General features: G+C 33.1%; 1 protein-coding gene and 1 pseudogene across 1 annotated transcript in view; both read right to left on the bottom strand.

The window, feature by feature from the left end:
• The window catches only part of LOC118190192 (protein Obscurin-like), a 735,887-nt gene that overhangs the window by 433,948 nt on the left and 286,503 nt on the right, over nt 1–15,436 (bottom strand). The gene's annotated exons all lie outside the window — the stretch shown is intronic.
• LOC118202052 (receptor expression-enhancing protein 5 pseudogene) lies at nt 3,246–5,042 on the bottom strand (annotated as a pseudogene).

The following is a 15,436-nucleotide window of genomic DNA, read 5'->3' as shown; positions in this document are numbered from 1 at the left end:
TAGTGGTTTTAACAAACTCAAATTTTTTAATCACTAGCTATGTAATATTAACATTACTTGCATTTCAGAATAAATAAGGGAAAAAATATTCTTTTGAAATAAACTGATTAATTCTTTTTTTAATTGATTCCTTTTTTTTTTTTTTTTGTTTTTGTTTTTGTTTTGTTATAGTTTTATTGCTAGACACGTAAGCCGTAAGCTTGCAACATTATAAAATTTTCCTTCGCAATAATTACTGACATATTATTTGATTTCATATTAAGTATTCGTAATTTCCTTTTTCATTCAGTTCATTCAGTGATCATAGCCGGTTATTTGATTAAGATTTTCTTACATACGTAACAATCAAAAAGAATAAACTGAACCTTAAATACTTCAAGTCAAAGAAAAGATTTAATAGGAATTATAAACACATTCAAATCAAAATTAAATTTCTGCAAAGTATTTTTCACACATGAAAGGAATGCAACTTTTGAATATAAGTGAATAACTTTTGTAACCTTTCTAGCTTCTGAATGTAACTTTTAACTATAAAGGAATGTAATTTTTGCCCCTTTGCAGATTTGGAGAACTACATCAAGAAATATAAGAAAACTAACCAATTAAATAATCTGAAAATCTCGTCGAGCTTAAACCTAGTTTCGAAATTAGATTATATGTTTTGTATAATTCAGCCCATTGCTTCATTCATTTCAAATCCATTTGTTGGTACTAATATTTCTGAAATAACGTGTCAGATTGCAAATATGTTGAATAAAAATTCTATCGATCTAGAAATGGAAATAACTGATTTTCAATCCGATTTAGAATTAAACACAAGAATATTACAAACAAGCTGACAGATGAGAAAAAATATTCACTCTTAAAAAACTTTTCAAAAGTTAGACTCTTGCCTTGGATCAATTTACCAATACGAAAGGGCTTTTCCAACATCCTACTTGTTAAAATCAAATTTTAGATTCAGGATAATGAACGGAACATCCTCGTATGTACCAGAATGGAATAAACTCGCAGAAGACGTTTCGTCAGGTTTCACATCAAAGTTTACTTTTCCAGCATTTAATTTGCATTTGTGGGAATTAGAAAAAATGGTAATATGAAGAGTAAATAACTGCATTTCTCCTTTGATATATTATATGGCACTGTTTATATATTATATAAATAATAAAATTAACTGAATAACAATAACATTACTATAATTCAAAAATAATAATAGTATTATAATTACATTTATAACTCAAATATTAAAACTGCGATACACAATGTGACTTGCCTATTCTAAATAGGCTGGGCGCCACTGCAATAGAAATATCCTTATTTATTTGGAAAGAAGTTTATTCGGATATTCGAAAAATCTGGATTTCGGGTTGTCAATCAAAATTCGTACCTAGACTGATCCATGTTAAGGAATTGCTTCCTCCCGTTTATAAGATTATACTTGAAAGAAAATTACATATTAAAAAAAATTTTAACTTTTCATTGTTTCAGAAGCAAAATTCAAAAAGTATTTCTTTCGTAAAAATTAAATTTTTATTTGCATAAACGAACAACTTATTTTCATATTAGCTAAAATAAGACGACAAAGACCCTTTTTTTGTATGGTTGCTATGAGGAATTAGTCACTAGATCAACCTATTAAAATATTTATTTTCGTATTCTCCTGTGGAAGCCAAAAAATTAATGAAATAACAGAAAATATTTAAAACTTTAACTGTCCATGGAAATTATTTTTAATGTTTATAATTTCTAATAAAATATTGTCAGTGAAACGAATTATTTGTTACAGTTTTTGTAGTTTAGTTTCCAAACTTCTTCACATGCCGTCCACACCTTTCGCAATGGAAAATGTAACTTTCTGAACCCTAAGTGCGTTCCACAGCACACGCTTAATGTCGAATGATTCAGCACTGAAAAATGTCGAATAATGCTTAATCCCATTTTATTTTACTATTTATTTACTACCACTAAAATTTAAAAAAATAAAAATAAAATGGTGATAAATTCAAAAAAAGTCTTTAAATATGTGAATTTAAATGCAATTAAAAGAACATAATAAAATTAAAAGCACCGTTTGTTGGAAAAAATGGGGAAAAGATGGCAGCACTTCTAGTTCAAAAATAATATATTTGTTTTCGGTTACAATTATGTGCATAGTGCTGCCATCTATACACTACTATTGATATTAATTCGTAGATTGGGGTGGGTTAATAATTTTCGAAGTTCCATTTCAAAAGAAATTAGTTAACTGATTGACTAATTAATATAACATAAGTAAACTATAACAGAACTATGTACCTATAAATGTAAAAGCGTAAAAATGACTGCCAAAAAATTTCTATATGTTCTACATAGTGCGAAATAATATTATTTCTCTTCTAAATGTAGATAGTATCTGTAGACATAAAAAAAGCCCTTTCTCAAAAGGAGGAGCTACATATGTTCAGTTTTATTACGAATTTTATGAAACTTAACATGAATAAATCAGAAAATTTATGTTTGACTGATAATGGCTCGTGATGATTGTTTCTGTACTATGAAAATAAATTTTCGAACTTAAAAGCATATACACACTAATATTCATTACTTCTTAAAATTCATGTTGCAAAATTTGACATACCGATGAACTAGATTACTAATCAACTTACAGTCGATGAATAATGCTCTGATATTAATATAAAGTAAAACGGTATATAAAGTGCCACTTTAAAAGAATTTTAGTCAAACCAAATACAAATTAAATTAAAAAAATTATGCGAACTCATTATTGAGTTAAATTCTAATTTTCATTACAAAATAAATCAAAATTCATAATGTTAAAATTTCGCTTTTTAAATCATACTTTGATCCTAATATATTCAGAACAGTTGAAAATGGATATCAGTAATGTAGTAAGTATGCAGATTCAACCAAATTTCAAAAATTAATTAATACACAATACTTCATCACGGTGAAAAAATCAAATTAAAAAATCACATTAAAAGTTCACATTTAGATGTCACGAGCTAGGAGTAGGTGAATAGTGACATAGTGAGAACATATTTAGCAATCACGTAAAATACTAGGGTACTTCTTTCCGTAATACAAATACATTTCTTTAACTTACCTTTAATAATTCGCATGAAATAAAATAAAATTAAGGTAATTGTATATTGTGAACAGAAATACTTTTTTTTACAAAATAAACAATCTGTTTTGTTTGCTCAAAATATATAAGTATGCAATCTATTCAACTCAAATGAAAGATATTAAAACAAAACATTTTTTTAATTTCGTGACAAATGAAGGATGTTCTAATAAAGAATATATGATAAGTGTAGTACAAATTTAACTAGGGTAAATATACAAATAGTTAAAAATGTGAAGACGTTTTCAAATGCTCACTAAAAATATTTCGAACTAACTTCTTCTTCGGTATGGATCAATGATAACATAAAGTGGAATGGAGCTTCTGAGATTCTTGAGCTTTATTGGAAACTTGGGTTCCATTTTGGAGAAATAAAACACACGTATAATATATGAACACGTAAAAGTCTCTCGTAACACTCAGAAAAGGCTACAGTACTTCGACATATTTTCTCAGACAGGACGCACATTATTAAAGTTCCTTGTATCACTTAGAGTCGAATGCAGATCTTTTCTTTCAAAATGCTGGCACTTTAAAAACTAAGATTGTTTTATACTAGAAATTACCATGACTGAACCATTTCTAATAATATGTACATGTAATATATCAATTTCTGCAAGAGTTCGGAATCGTAAGTCTTTTCGTATCGGAATCGGAATTATTTCGTTCGAATATTTTTATTGTTATAAGAAGTTTTGAATGGGAACTTTCATTAATACTTATTGTTTAAAGCAGATCAAATAACATACTTTCAAATTTTTTTCTTAAATTTTGGAAACAAAGTCCACTTTTCTTTCCTTAAAGAGCTAATACATATAAAATTTCATATTCTAGTTATGATACACTAACACATAAAAATTTCATTTAAAATCTGGTTATTTTTAAGATTCAGTGGAGATAAAAACTGTGTCATTACTCTCTCTAATGTTTCAACTATTTGAGATGAAAAACACAATAAACTTGCAATATCGAGAAAACATAGCCTGATTATTTTTTGGTAATGAAAGATAGCGTTGCACTTCACATTAAAAGACAGCACTTCACTTCTTTTCAGTGTATAGTTAGGAAGGAATAGTAAATGAATTTCTAGGTTACTTCGTGTAATAATTTCGTGTGAACGATATCACGTGTGGAAATTAGACATAAAACATTTATAAAACCACTACTAAACTTTTCTGCAACACACTTCTTTCTCCATAACACCTCTTCTGCTGTAGAAAACAGATTCCAACCGGCAATTAGAATAATAACTTAAGAGGACTTCTCGTGCTCACCGGGAGAGTTATCTTCCGTTTCACTCTGTGCTAGGTGAGATAAGAACACAGGCCTGATCAATCTGTAATAAATAAACCTCGAACCATTAATTCGAAAAGGAATGAAACACCAAATGAGGAAAATACATTTTAGTAGCCAGTAGAAGGGAATCAATGCCAGAATGAAGTCGGAGAAAAATTCCACTAGAGACAATGCGGCGAAGACCACCCAGTAAGTTAACCAAACGGTGTCATCTTCCTTGTTTCTACTCTCGATGGCCAGTATGGAAGCATAAGCAGGATATGCAAATCCAACTCCGTTGCATATCAGTTGAGCACCATATCCAATAATGACTAAGAAACCAAGTGTGAAACATATTCCTAAGACCAATTTGCGCCTCTCTATTCCTGAGATCTCTTCGGCCTTTTTAAGATATTCATTCAGTTTATTATCCTCTTGTAACTTTTTGTCCAAAGCTAATAGAGCACTATTTATGGAAATCATAGTGCCACCAAAGGGGCGATGACTCGAGAAAAACTACTAAATGAACTCTTAACAGCAGTTAAAATGTTTCAATCCCTGCAGGTTGATGTTGAAGTAGAAAAGTGGTGAGAACTGTAGCTGGTAGCAGAGAGCGTAGACAAAATCACCAGTGTAGAGGGTTTCACATTTTTCTCGAGCAGTCTCTCCTTCATTCTTTAATTCTATTTAGGTCCCGAAGGTCCCATGATTAAACCGCTTGCCAAAAGGCTTGGCAGTATATCGCACAATGCATTTTGATTCAATCTTTCATTCTTTTAAAAATAGCAACAAGTAGCTGAAAAGTCTCGGATTAGCAACTGCTAAGCTAAATCGTAATCTGAAATGAAGCGAAGAAATGTATAATATTCTACGTCTATAATAATTTATCTTAATTTTAATAACTACTTAATTAATTTTATTGCGACAATGAATAGAGAATTTGTTATAAAAATTGTTAAAATTTGAAACATTTATCGGATTTGACGATTTACATGAACAGAAGATTTTCCTAAAATTCTTTACTTTTTAATCTTAAACTATTGTAATACGTAAACTTTGTTGATATTTTTAAAGAATTCAAAATCTGAACATTTTTCAAATTCGTCTTTTCATTCTCTTTACTTGGATAAATGCAGATCTTGATTACGTGGCCTGCCTTTAAACTCGCGTTTGTGTTTAACCTGTGCTACTACTTACCTTCATAATAATGTGAGCGAAATGTTTCCTAAAAAGATTCATAGTTGTTTTCATGCTTTAAAAATGTTTTAATATGTTTATTCTTTCCAGATTAGTACTTTCTAGTATCATAAGAAAATACAATTCAGAAAAGAACGAAACTGTAGGCTTATAATTTACATATTTGGCAATAAAAAATCTTGGTATCATTATCCCTAATGAAGTTTCTGATAATTAAAATATTCGATAAAACTAGTCAATCCAAAACTTTCATGATCGTGACACTGCAGGTAATATAACAAATATATTCTTTGTTTTCCAAAAAACATTAAAACAATCTCAACATATGAAATGCAGAGCATTCGGGTAAAATGTTTCTATTAAATCATTTTTTATGAAATGTATTTCTTAATCGTGAAGTATTCGCTATACAATATGCAATATTCGGTAATATATTTATTATTTAATTAAAATTTTTAAGTATGTCAATATATGTTACATCGATATATATTCCTTTCAAACTACGCTGATTTAGAGCAACATATATTTCAAAGCGTCGGTTTACTTCCGATTATACAAGCTATTTGAATTTAGATGACCTAATCAGGACATTTAAATTCAAATAGTATAAGGTATTTCTCCCGCCTTCCTAGCATGCCTTCGTGTTGTGGTGGTCTTCAAGCTGGGCGCGTATTCCAGAGGTCCGCGGTTCGATTCCCGGAGAAAAACGTTGTAATTTTTCAAGTCTCCTGCTTCCTAAAAATAACCTAATGTCTCTACAGTGGCACCCGAACTAAAAGGGTGGTGAATGACGAATCTCCACACCCAGGATTTGGCGAATAGGTCCCCTAAAAACCCCAGTCGCCCTTTGAATGGGGGAGTATATAAGGTACTTCTCCCGCCTTCTTCGCATGCCTTGGTGGTGTGGTGGTCTGCAAGCTGGGCACGTATTCAAAAGGTCCGCGGTTCGATTCTCGGCGAAGGCGTTGCTAATTTTTCAAGTCTCTTGCTTTCTAAAAATAACCTAATGTCTCTACAACCTTTCCTAATATAACAACTTAGATGAAAATTTCGAGTGATCTTGTGTTAGTAAAGACAAATCGATCGGCCAAAATTGTGCTTTAATGACTTTCTTCAATACATGAATGAGGCAAAATATCAGTTTCTGCTGAGAAATGAATATTCTTTTTTCTCTTGAATAGAACAAGAAAACAAATAAAATTTTTATACTTTCCAGTATGTTTATTCAGAGTCCTAAATGCTTTCTTATCATGTGAGAAAAAGGTAGAGTGATTCTTTACAGAATACTGTTTGCACTTTAGACAAAAGGCCCTTAAACATGAAAAAGAAAAGTTTAAATTATCACTGAATTGAAACTACCTATCTAGACGTTAATAGCAAATAGAAGAGTGGTAATTATCCGAGAACTTAATATTCTTATGAATAGTGTAGGCAAATAACCAATATCTCGTGGGAAGTGAGACTGCATTCTACATTAAAGGCACATGTTTTATGCAAACGTACAGCTCATTCTTTCTAAGTCAGGTAGGTAATGGTGTTAAAGTTATGCGCTTAAATTGTCGGTTATTAGACATCAAAATTAGTTCCTTCAATTCATATACATCCACGTGTCATTTATCACAAATAGATTTCGAACCGAGTCAAGTTTTTTTTTTGGGGGGGGGGAAAGTAATTAACAGTTTTTTGCTCTTGTATTGTCAAATGATAAATAGTTATTTTATGAATCATTTTATAACACTATTAAAGAAGTGACTCAAACTTTTCTAAACTACCTTATTGTGCTTTATTCTTCCATAAAGTATTTCTTTTTTAAAATTCAATAATCAGTTAAGGCTAAAATATATTCTTTCGGTCCTGCTCATTTGTATTTATGCTATTAGAAATAACAAAAATATCAGGTAAGCAAAGCTAGCTTAGAACACCATACTTTGTCATCTAAGCAAATCACCAAAATCCTTATCTCGTGTTTTAATTCAAGTAAACGAGAACAAAACATAACATATGGACAAAACATTCCATATGTTGTTACTGCAAACAAAAGTTAGCAGTAACAACATATGGAATGTTTTGTAACTTGTATTTAGACTCCATAGTCTAGAATAATTGACTAAATAGGCGACATTTTAAATGATCTTGATTTTAATATAATTAGTCATTTTAAACCATTGTTCCAGAACTATATTCATTTCTGATGGTAACTGCTTTGTAATGTGCGTTTCTCGGATGTAAATAACACTAGGTCACTAATATGCCTGCAGTATGGTCCATTCAGTATGCTACAAATCCTTCTACAAATCTAGTCATAGCCGAAGCATCGCTAGTGCAAATGTCAACGTACAAATTTCCCAAAATTTTAATTTCTTAAAAATACGGATTAATTTTTATTGAAAATACATTTCACTGTTCTAAAATCAGATAAATTACAAAAACACAAAAATTGATTAATTATATCATTTTCGTGAATGAATCGAACATGCAATTAAGCGCACGTTTTGCGTAATGTCAGTTGTTCTGTAGTTTTCTACAGAACAACTGACAAAGAAAAATTTGGATTTGCAAGATATTTAGCATTATTTTCTTCACTGTATAGGGACAAGTCTCTACAGTTACTATTATTTTATATTACCCAGTTATTTATAATTTTAGCATCTATTATCACTTCTTCTTTCCATTTCCTCACCAGAATCCAAATTTAGTTAGAAAGTATTTAAACTGAGGTTTTTGGATTGTAAAACAGAGCATGTTTCTGCCCTTTTAGGCCACTTTATGTTCGCCACGCTCGCTCGAGGCAACTTATCTGTTGAAAACCAATTAAATTAGTCAACTGACAACGATATCTCTCCAAATTAGGGAGATAGACATTTATTCAATGTTAAATAGTATTCTCATTTTTTCCGGCAGAGCATCAATTCTCTCAGCTTTTTATGTTACATTATACAGAAAAAATACAATAATTTCACTAAAATTATCGGCGAGGCGTCCAGATTAGTTTACCTTTCAAATGTTTTCTCGGATTATGGTAATATTGGCTCCAGTATCGATGGCCATACTGCAAGAAATTCCATTGATATCGCCCATGATGAAATGTCCATTACTGCCGCCACTCACTGCAGAAATCTGAAGCCCTTTAATGTGGGGCATCTGGCAACATCCGCTTCGCGAGATAGCCACTACTTTTCCCCCTTGCTTCCTTGCTGAGAAACGATCTCATTTTCCGTGCCCTGGGGAGTTCTGTAATTCCTACATACATAGCCTTCAGCACCACATTTCCAACACTTTACAGTCGGTTTCTTCTCACTCCTATTCCGTATCAAGACACTGATTTGTCTGATTAAATCGTTTAAACGAGTAGACAGTTTATTCACTGCCTCTTAGACTTGAGCAGCTCTTATTGGGTGGCAGTCTCTATGAGTAATTTGCTGGGCTGCCTCGAATTTCATGGCGTATACTAGAACGCTTTTTAAATCCCTGACATTCTCGATTCGTGGAGCTTTCTGTATTTCGGGATCCCAGATGCTATCGATGAAGTACTGCAGGATTTCCTTTGTTTCTGTCAAGCACTCCGAAAAGGCAAGATGAGACAGCCTTTCATCCGTAGCAAGTTCATGGATTGTTTCCGCAGGTTTCTGTTGACGGGATTTTAATTGAAGCCTGCTGTAATTTTTTAAACACTTCTCGTCAAAGCGCAGCTCCAACACGCAGGATAGAGCTTCGAAGTATAACCTCTAGTTTTCGAACAGAGTTTGAAGGATATCCGCTGCGTCCGCTCTCACAGAAGGGGCAAGATGACAAGTCTTAGCTTGGGAATCACATCCATTTTCGACTGCCATTATAGAAAAGTGTGTCTTATACACTTGAAAGGAGGTCTTAGCGTCATATATGGATAGCTTTAGATTGAGAAGGCATGGGTAAAAATTTAAAATCGTCAGAATTGCTTTCTACTGTAGCTATGAATTTCTTTAAACTGTCAAATTCTGTGACGACAGCAGAAACTCTATAATCGATTTGTTGTTTAACAGTAGAAACTCTATCTTCGATTTGTTCCTTGCCAGAAAAAAATCTTTTTCGAATTTCTCCAACCCTATTTCCATCAGTGTCTATTCTGCCTTCCATACCCTCGAATTTGTTTTCTACTATGCAAATAATTTCTCTTTTCATTTCATGTTGACCTGCTTCAATCTTTTTCTGAAGGGCTTTCATCTTCTTCAACAGGTTCTTTTCCGGCTGTCATCTTTTCTTGAACACCGTTTATCTCTTCATTAACGGAATCTTGGGCAGTTTTCATCTCTTCTTTGAAATCAGCGAATGCAGTCACCAGCTGTGTTAATTGCTCATTCATCGCTCTTGTCACTGGCATTCAACTCCCCTCTGATACCAAAAACTGTTGCGTACGTACGGGTTCGTAATAGATTGAACGCACACATGTCCGATGATAGATTAATAAAATGTATTTTATGAAAAGAAACATTTCAGAAGTCTGAAATTTTTTCAGTTGTTCACAGTTAACAGAGCACAGTCAGTAATTACCTCCAAACTACTAGGAACGTTAAACACAACAGAATGCAAAGCTCATCTAAAAAGCAAGCTCTCCAAAGTCGCTCTGAGCTAAAACAATTAACAACTACAACTGAGAGCAGATGTTCTCTCCGGTCTTACATATCTTTCCCCCTGCAGTCGAGAAATTTTAGTGCTTCTCGAAATTACTGGAAGGCATATGAGGGCCGGAGACGCTTACCACTTCATATAAAATCAATTACAGTTATTCAATTACAATATCTATTACGGTGATACACAGACCGGACGGAAATGTCGCCAAATGGTCGCCAAGTTTGGCAACTTCTGACAATTTCTGCAAAATTTGGCCACAAAATTTAGTCACTTAAATTGTTGCTAGCTTAGCGATATCTCGCCAAATTAGCGAAATAGCCATAGACTTGCTTCATGTTTTTTTTATTTTTCTGTCAGAGCATCAGTTCTCTCAGCTTTCCATGATACATTATACAGAAAAATACAATAATTTTACATATAATTTCTCTAAAATTGTCTGTGTGCAAAATTCGTAGCAATGTAATAACGATTTAGAATATGACAATTCTAATTTCAAATGTCTATATCTTACACATTCTATAATTATATATATATACAAAGTTGTATGTATGCATATATATATGTGTATGTATATGTAATTTATTTACTAAAGAAATATTCATTATGTTATCTCCTAATATTAATTTTAGTAGATGTATCTAAATATATATATATATATATATATATATATGTCAAGATATGAATGATTTGGAAATTGGTGTTGTCGTAATAGATGCTTAGAGAAGAAACTTGGCAAGACAGACATGGCCGGATTCAAGGCAATTTTATTATTAAGGAGAGCAATACTGCATTCACAATATTTGGTTCAAATACGGACGGGCGTCTTGTGCGACCTACATTTTTGTTAGCTCAGCACATATTAAGTGAACAAAGAAGGTAGCTGCAAAGCGTCTGGTCAGGAGGAAAGCTTAATTTTGGTTTACAATTATTTAGTGATTGAGCAAGAGGTATCTGCATTAAGCGTTACGCAGGTTCGCGTAATTAATTTGAATGACGCAGTTTAGACTTATAGCTCTATTTTTAAGATAGAGACAGGAAGTTCCCAAGTTAGGTTTAAAAATAAATGAGGTTATAGCCAATTAAAATTAGAAGTTTGCTTCCATATTTTTTATCTTACATATATATCTCTGTAATGTAAAAGTAGCAAGACAACATGAATTAGGGAGACCTTGTATTTCTCCAGCCTTCTTGACGTTCCTACTTGGTGTAGTCGTCTGAAGAAATTTAGAACTAATGTTTCACAAAGACGAAAATTTTGAAATTCATGATTAATAATTTTCAAATAATCTAATAAATGCAATATCTTGTTTTGAAAATATTGTATTGTAATTATGTAATATATATATATATATGTGTGTGTGTGTCTGTGTGTCTGTGTACGTGTGTGCTGCAAGATTATTATTATTTTAATTAACCAGTTATTATGATTGAAACTTTTACTATAACTTCTCTTTTCCGGTTCCTAACCAGAAGTGAAAACTTAGTTAGTATTTAAGCTGAGGTTCTTGGACTACAGAGCGTGTTTCTGCTTCTCGAGGCCACCTCACTAGGTTCGCCAGCTCTGTTAAGACTGTACTCCATCTACATTGCGTTATTGCTTTCGACACTTAATTGTTACGTCGTTGAGAAATTCTGATCCAACTTAGAATTTGATATCAATTGTGAGTAGTCTTTGACTACTAAGCTTAGTTTAACTTTTGAATTTGACTGTTACTTTAAATTACATCGCCACAAGTGGTTGTTTACCTTCTCAAGTGCGAGAAATGAGTTTAGATTCAAATTATAATTTAATAAAAAGGCTATTTTAACCTTCTCAACTCTTTACAATTAATTTCAGACCCAGCCATATCCCCCGTCTCAAGTCTGTTAGTGTTTGACACTGGTTTATGCTACCAAAGAAAGTCAAACTCTATAACTCTATGAAACTGCAATGAACTGTGTCACTTGAAAGCGGGTATTTTACAAATAATTTTTGCTTATTCACCAATCATTCCTTTCTCAAGTTTAAGACAAGAAGGTAATAAAATTTCTTCAGCCAAATTATGAGATTTTAATTAGAGCAGTTTTAATTTAGCCACTTCATAAGAAGCTAATGGAGCTTCTTCAGACTAAATTGCTTAAAATGAATTTTGAAAGTAGATTTTTGTCTTTCAATGCAAGCGAAGGAGGATTTGTGAACAACTGATGTTGGAAATTGCTCCGAAACATAGCACTGTTTGATAATTTTCAACCACACACCACACAAACGGGAACAGTTTAATCATTTTCTATTGTATATCTGAATTTAAATTAAGTCATCATTATACTTGCGATGAACATCACAATTCTTTTGACCGAGAAAACATCTTTACTTGCACTGGGATCGGGTGGTAAGCCTGAAAGCTGCAGCAGCATTAACTCGTTAAGTTATATTTTATTGTTATTATTATAATTCTTTTATTCATTTTGGAAAGTTCTTATAAAATTTAAATAGTTTTATCAAATTTATTAAAAATGACATATTGTACATTACTTTGAATCCGTTTTAATTAAGTATGACAACACAATATTGTGGAATTGCACATACGAAAGCAAAGATTATAAGTTGTAACTGAACCATATGCACACATATCCGTGGGAGTCGTGCCAGTGAACGATAGCGCTGAAAATGGGAAGAAATGAAAAATGAATATATCTCCCTGTCACTTCTATACGTGCACTATATATTTTGGAATTTCTTGATGCATGTTGTTTGCTGACACGATAAAGCTTTATTTGGATTAAATCCAGAACTGTTACAGTCATGCGCATTTCAAATTTGCTGTTTTTATTTCTGTCAGTCGCGTTCGGGATTTTAAAAGTTGTGTGTGTCGGTTGAAACACTGAACAGTCCGAGATGCGGTGGAATTGGTTCAGCCAGTCCCCACTAAGAAGTTAGAACGAACTGAACTACTTGTCTGATGTCGCTTATGAATGGCTATTCGCGGGTGTTCACAGTAGTATCTCTTGACGTCAAAGTGTAGAAAATTCATATACGCTCCATGCAAGAAAAATAATTGTATTACTTGAGAACAGTCACATTATATATAACTACATAGAAAATAAGTTTTATTGCATGCATGAGTAAAATTTGGCGGCGCACGTAAATTTCGCGGCTCATTGGTTGAGGAATGCTAGATTAAAGTATCATCCATAAAACATGTGCACTCATACAGCAAAGAAAGAGGATAAAAAACGCGAGAATTATGTGCAAAAGAGGAGGAAGATTTTCATGAAGGATTACGTAGGAAACTAGCCCCTATTTAAGGTGCTCATATAGAATAACATGAAAACAGTCTGCATCAATCTGTTCCAGAGCCAAATATTGAAACCTGGATCCATAATCCATGTTTCGCGGCTAAAGAAGTCGGCAACGCGGATGAAAGCAAATTGCTAAAATCAGGCCCAACCTTCGCCTGAACTTTCACAATAGTAAAGATTTCATATGTCGCTCAACCGGAAAGTGGTTAGCGACGCTGACTGTAGTACCGAAGAGCCCGGGTTCGAATCCCAGAAAAGACATAGCTATTTGTAAATGTATAGTGTCTGTGCGGCATGGGCTCTAAATATGTGGTGAGCCGAAAGTAGTCTCGAGAGGCTGGGGGTAGAAAAAGAGGGTTGGGAGACTCTCGGATCCGTCCTCCCAATTGCTCTCCATCAAAATTGAGGGTGGAAGTAAATAAAGTCGTAATGTCACCAAAGATTTCAGCTGTATGGTGTTCAAGGCTCTTGCCAACGACAGGCGAAATCTACACGATGAATTTCGTAGCCTTGTTTTGATGTTACTGTGAGATATCTGAGATAAGTCACAACAACACAGACTCCATGCTCCAAAAGGAAATCAGTAAGCGATTTAATGTTTGTCAGTAATGTATAGATTGATTTATAAAGAAATCGAGTTAAAAATTTAATAAGCCAGTTTTCCGTAGCTAACAGCAGCAAACACTGATAACTGCAATAAACATTCTTCTTATGCACTTAATTCTCTCAAGGCGCTTCAGTTACTCGAATTTCTATAATTTGAAATATTTGATAAGTCGACCTGAAATTTCCCCGGCCCCGACAGAGTATGCTAAGAATGTACTAACTTTCCTTGATAAATCGAATTCCTTTAGCTCCATTAATCGAATATTCAATACATTACACTTTTTTCAAAAAGTTACTAAAATCATTTTCTTTGCATTCTTTCCTTTTTCGATAAGTCTGTCCCCCCTCCAAAGTATGGAGTTCATGGTCCAGAACTCCTTCGTTGAAACCTTAAATGTGATACAATATGAACACCCGAGGGTTTTGGTTCATTTACTCATCTGCAAAAGCAATTATTCTCTTGATGAGAGAATACTATTGTGATAAACGTATATCAGGAATATTCCATGAAGCCAAAGATTTCAGTTTAATGATTGATATTCATTACATCCTTTTCGAACTAATCCTCCCTGGAACAGTTACGCCAGCAGTTTTTCAGATCTTCGAAAAGTATTTTAAAATTATTTTCGCGAAACCCCTTGGAGACTTACAGAGGAATTCTTTGATTATATCAATAAACCCGAAACGGTGACCCTGAACCGATGGTTTTAATCATGGATATAATAATAAATCGTACATTGATATTTCAGGGGCATATTCAGTTTTCATAGAAGTATTTTTTGAAATTTATGCAAAAAATTTACAAACAGTAGAAGGATTGTGTGCAGATGCATTATCATGGTGCAAAACCCGTTGAGTCATTTTGTCACAATTCTGATCGTTTTACGAATCGTTTATCGTAAATGCCGCAAAATATTCAAATAATAGTCTTTATTAATAGTTTGTAACAAGACAACAACCTAAAACAATTGTCGATATTATCTTGATTTTTCACCGAATTTGATGTGATGATTTCGGTCCATGTTCTACCTTCCTTTCCAACGTCCACATGTGTTTCGCTTCGTCATGTCTTTTCATCATGCGTTTTGCATCGTTTTGCTTCCGAAAATCAGCGGCTGAGCGGTAAAGATACTGAATACTGGTAGTTCGACCGGAGCTCGAAAGAGCTGTGAAAGGGCTGGCTGCATGGGTGTTTTCTGGGTTTTCTCCATGTGTAACATGGAAACGAGTCCATTGCTCTTAGAATGTCATGCACATAGGCATCCTTCCTCTTAGGCAAACAACCCTCGTGTGCTTTGCCATAATCAAATAAAATAATCACCTGCCTTCCAAACGTCCACTTGCATT

This window comes from Stegodyphus dumicola, chromosome 5 (assembly GCF_044657685.1).
Source record: "Stegodyphus dumicola isolate Sdum_Otavi_A_Nest chromosome 5, ASM4465768v1".
NCBI classification, from domain to species: domain Eukaryota; kingdom Metazoa; phylum Arthropoda; class Arachnida; order Araneae; family Eresidae; genus Stegodyphus; species Stegodyphus dumicola.
The sequence above is the reverse complement of the archived record's forward strand: the minus strand, read 5'-3'. Positions and strand labels throughout refer to the sequence as shown.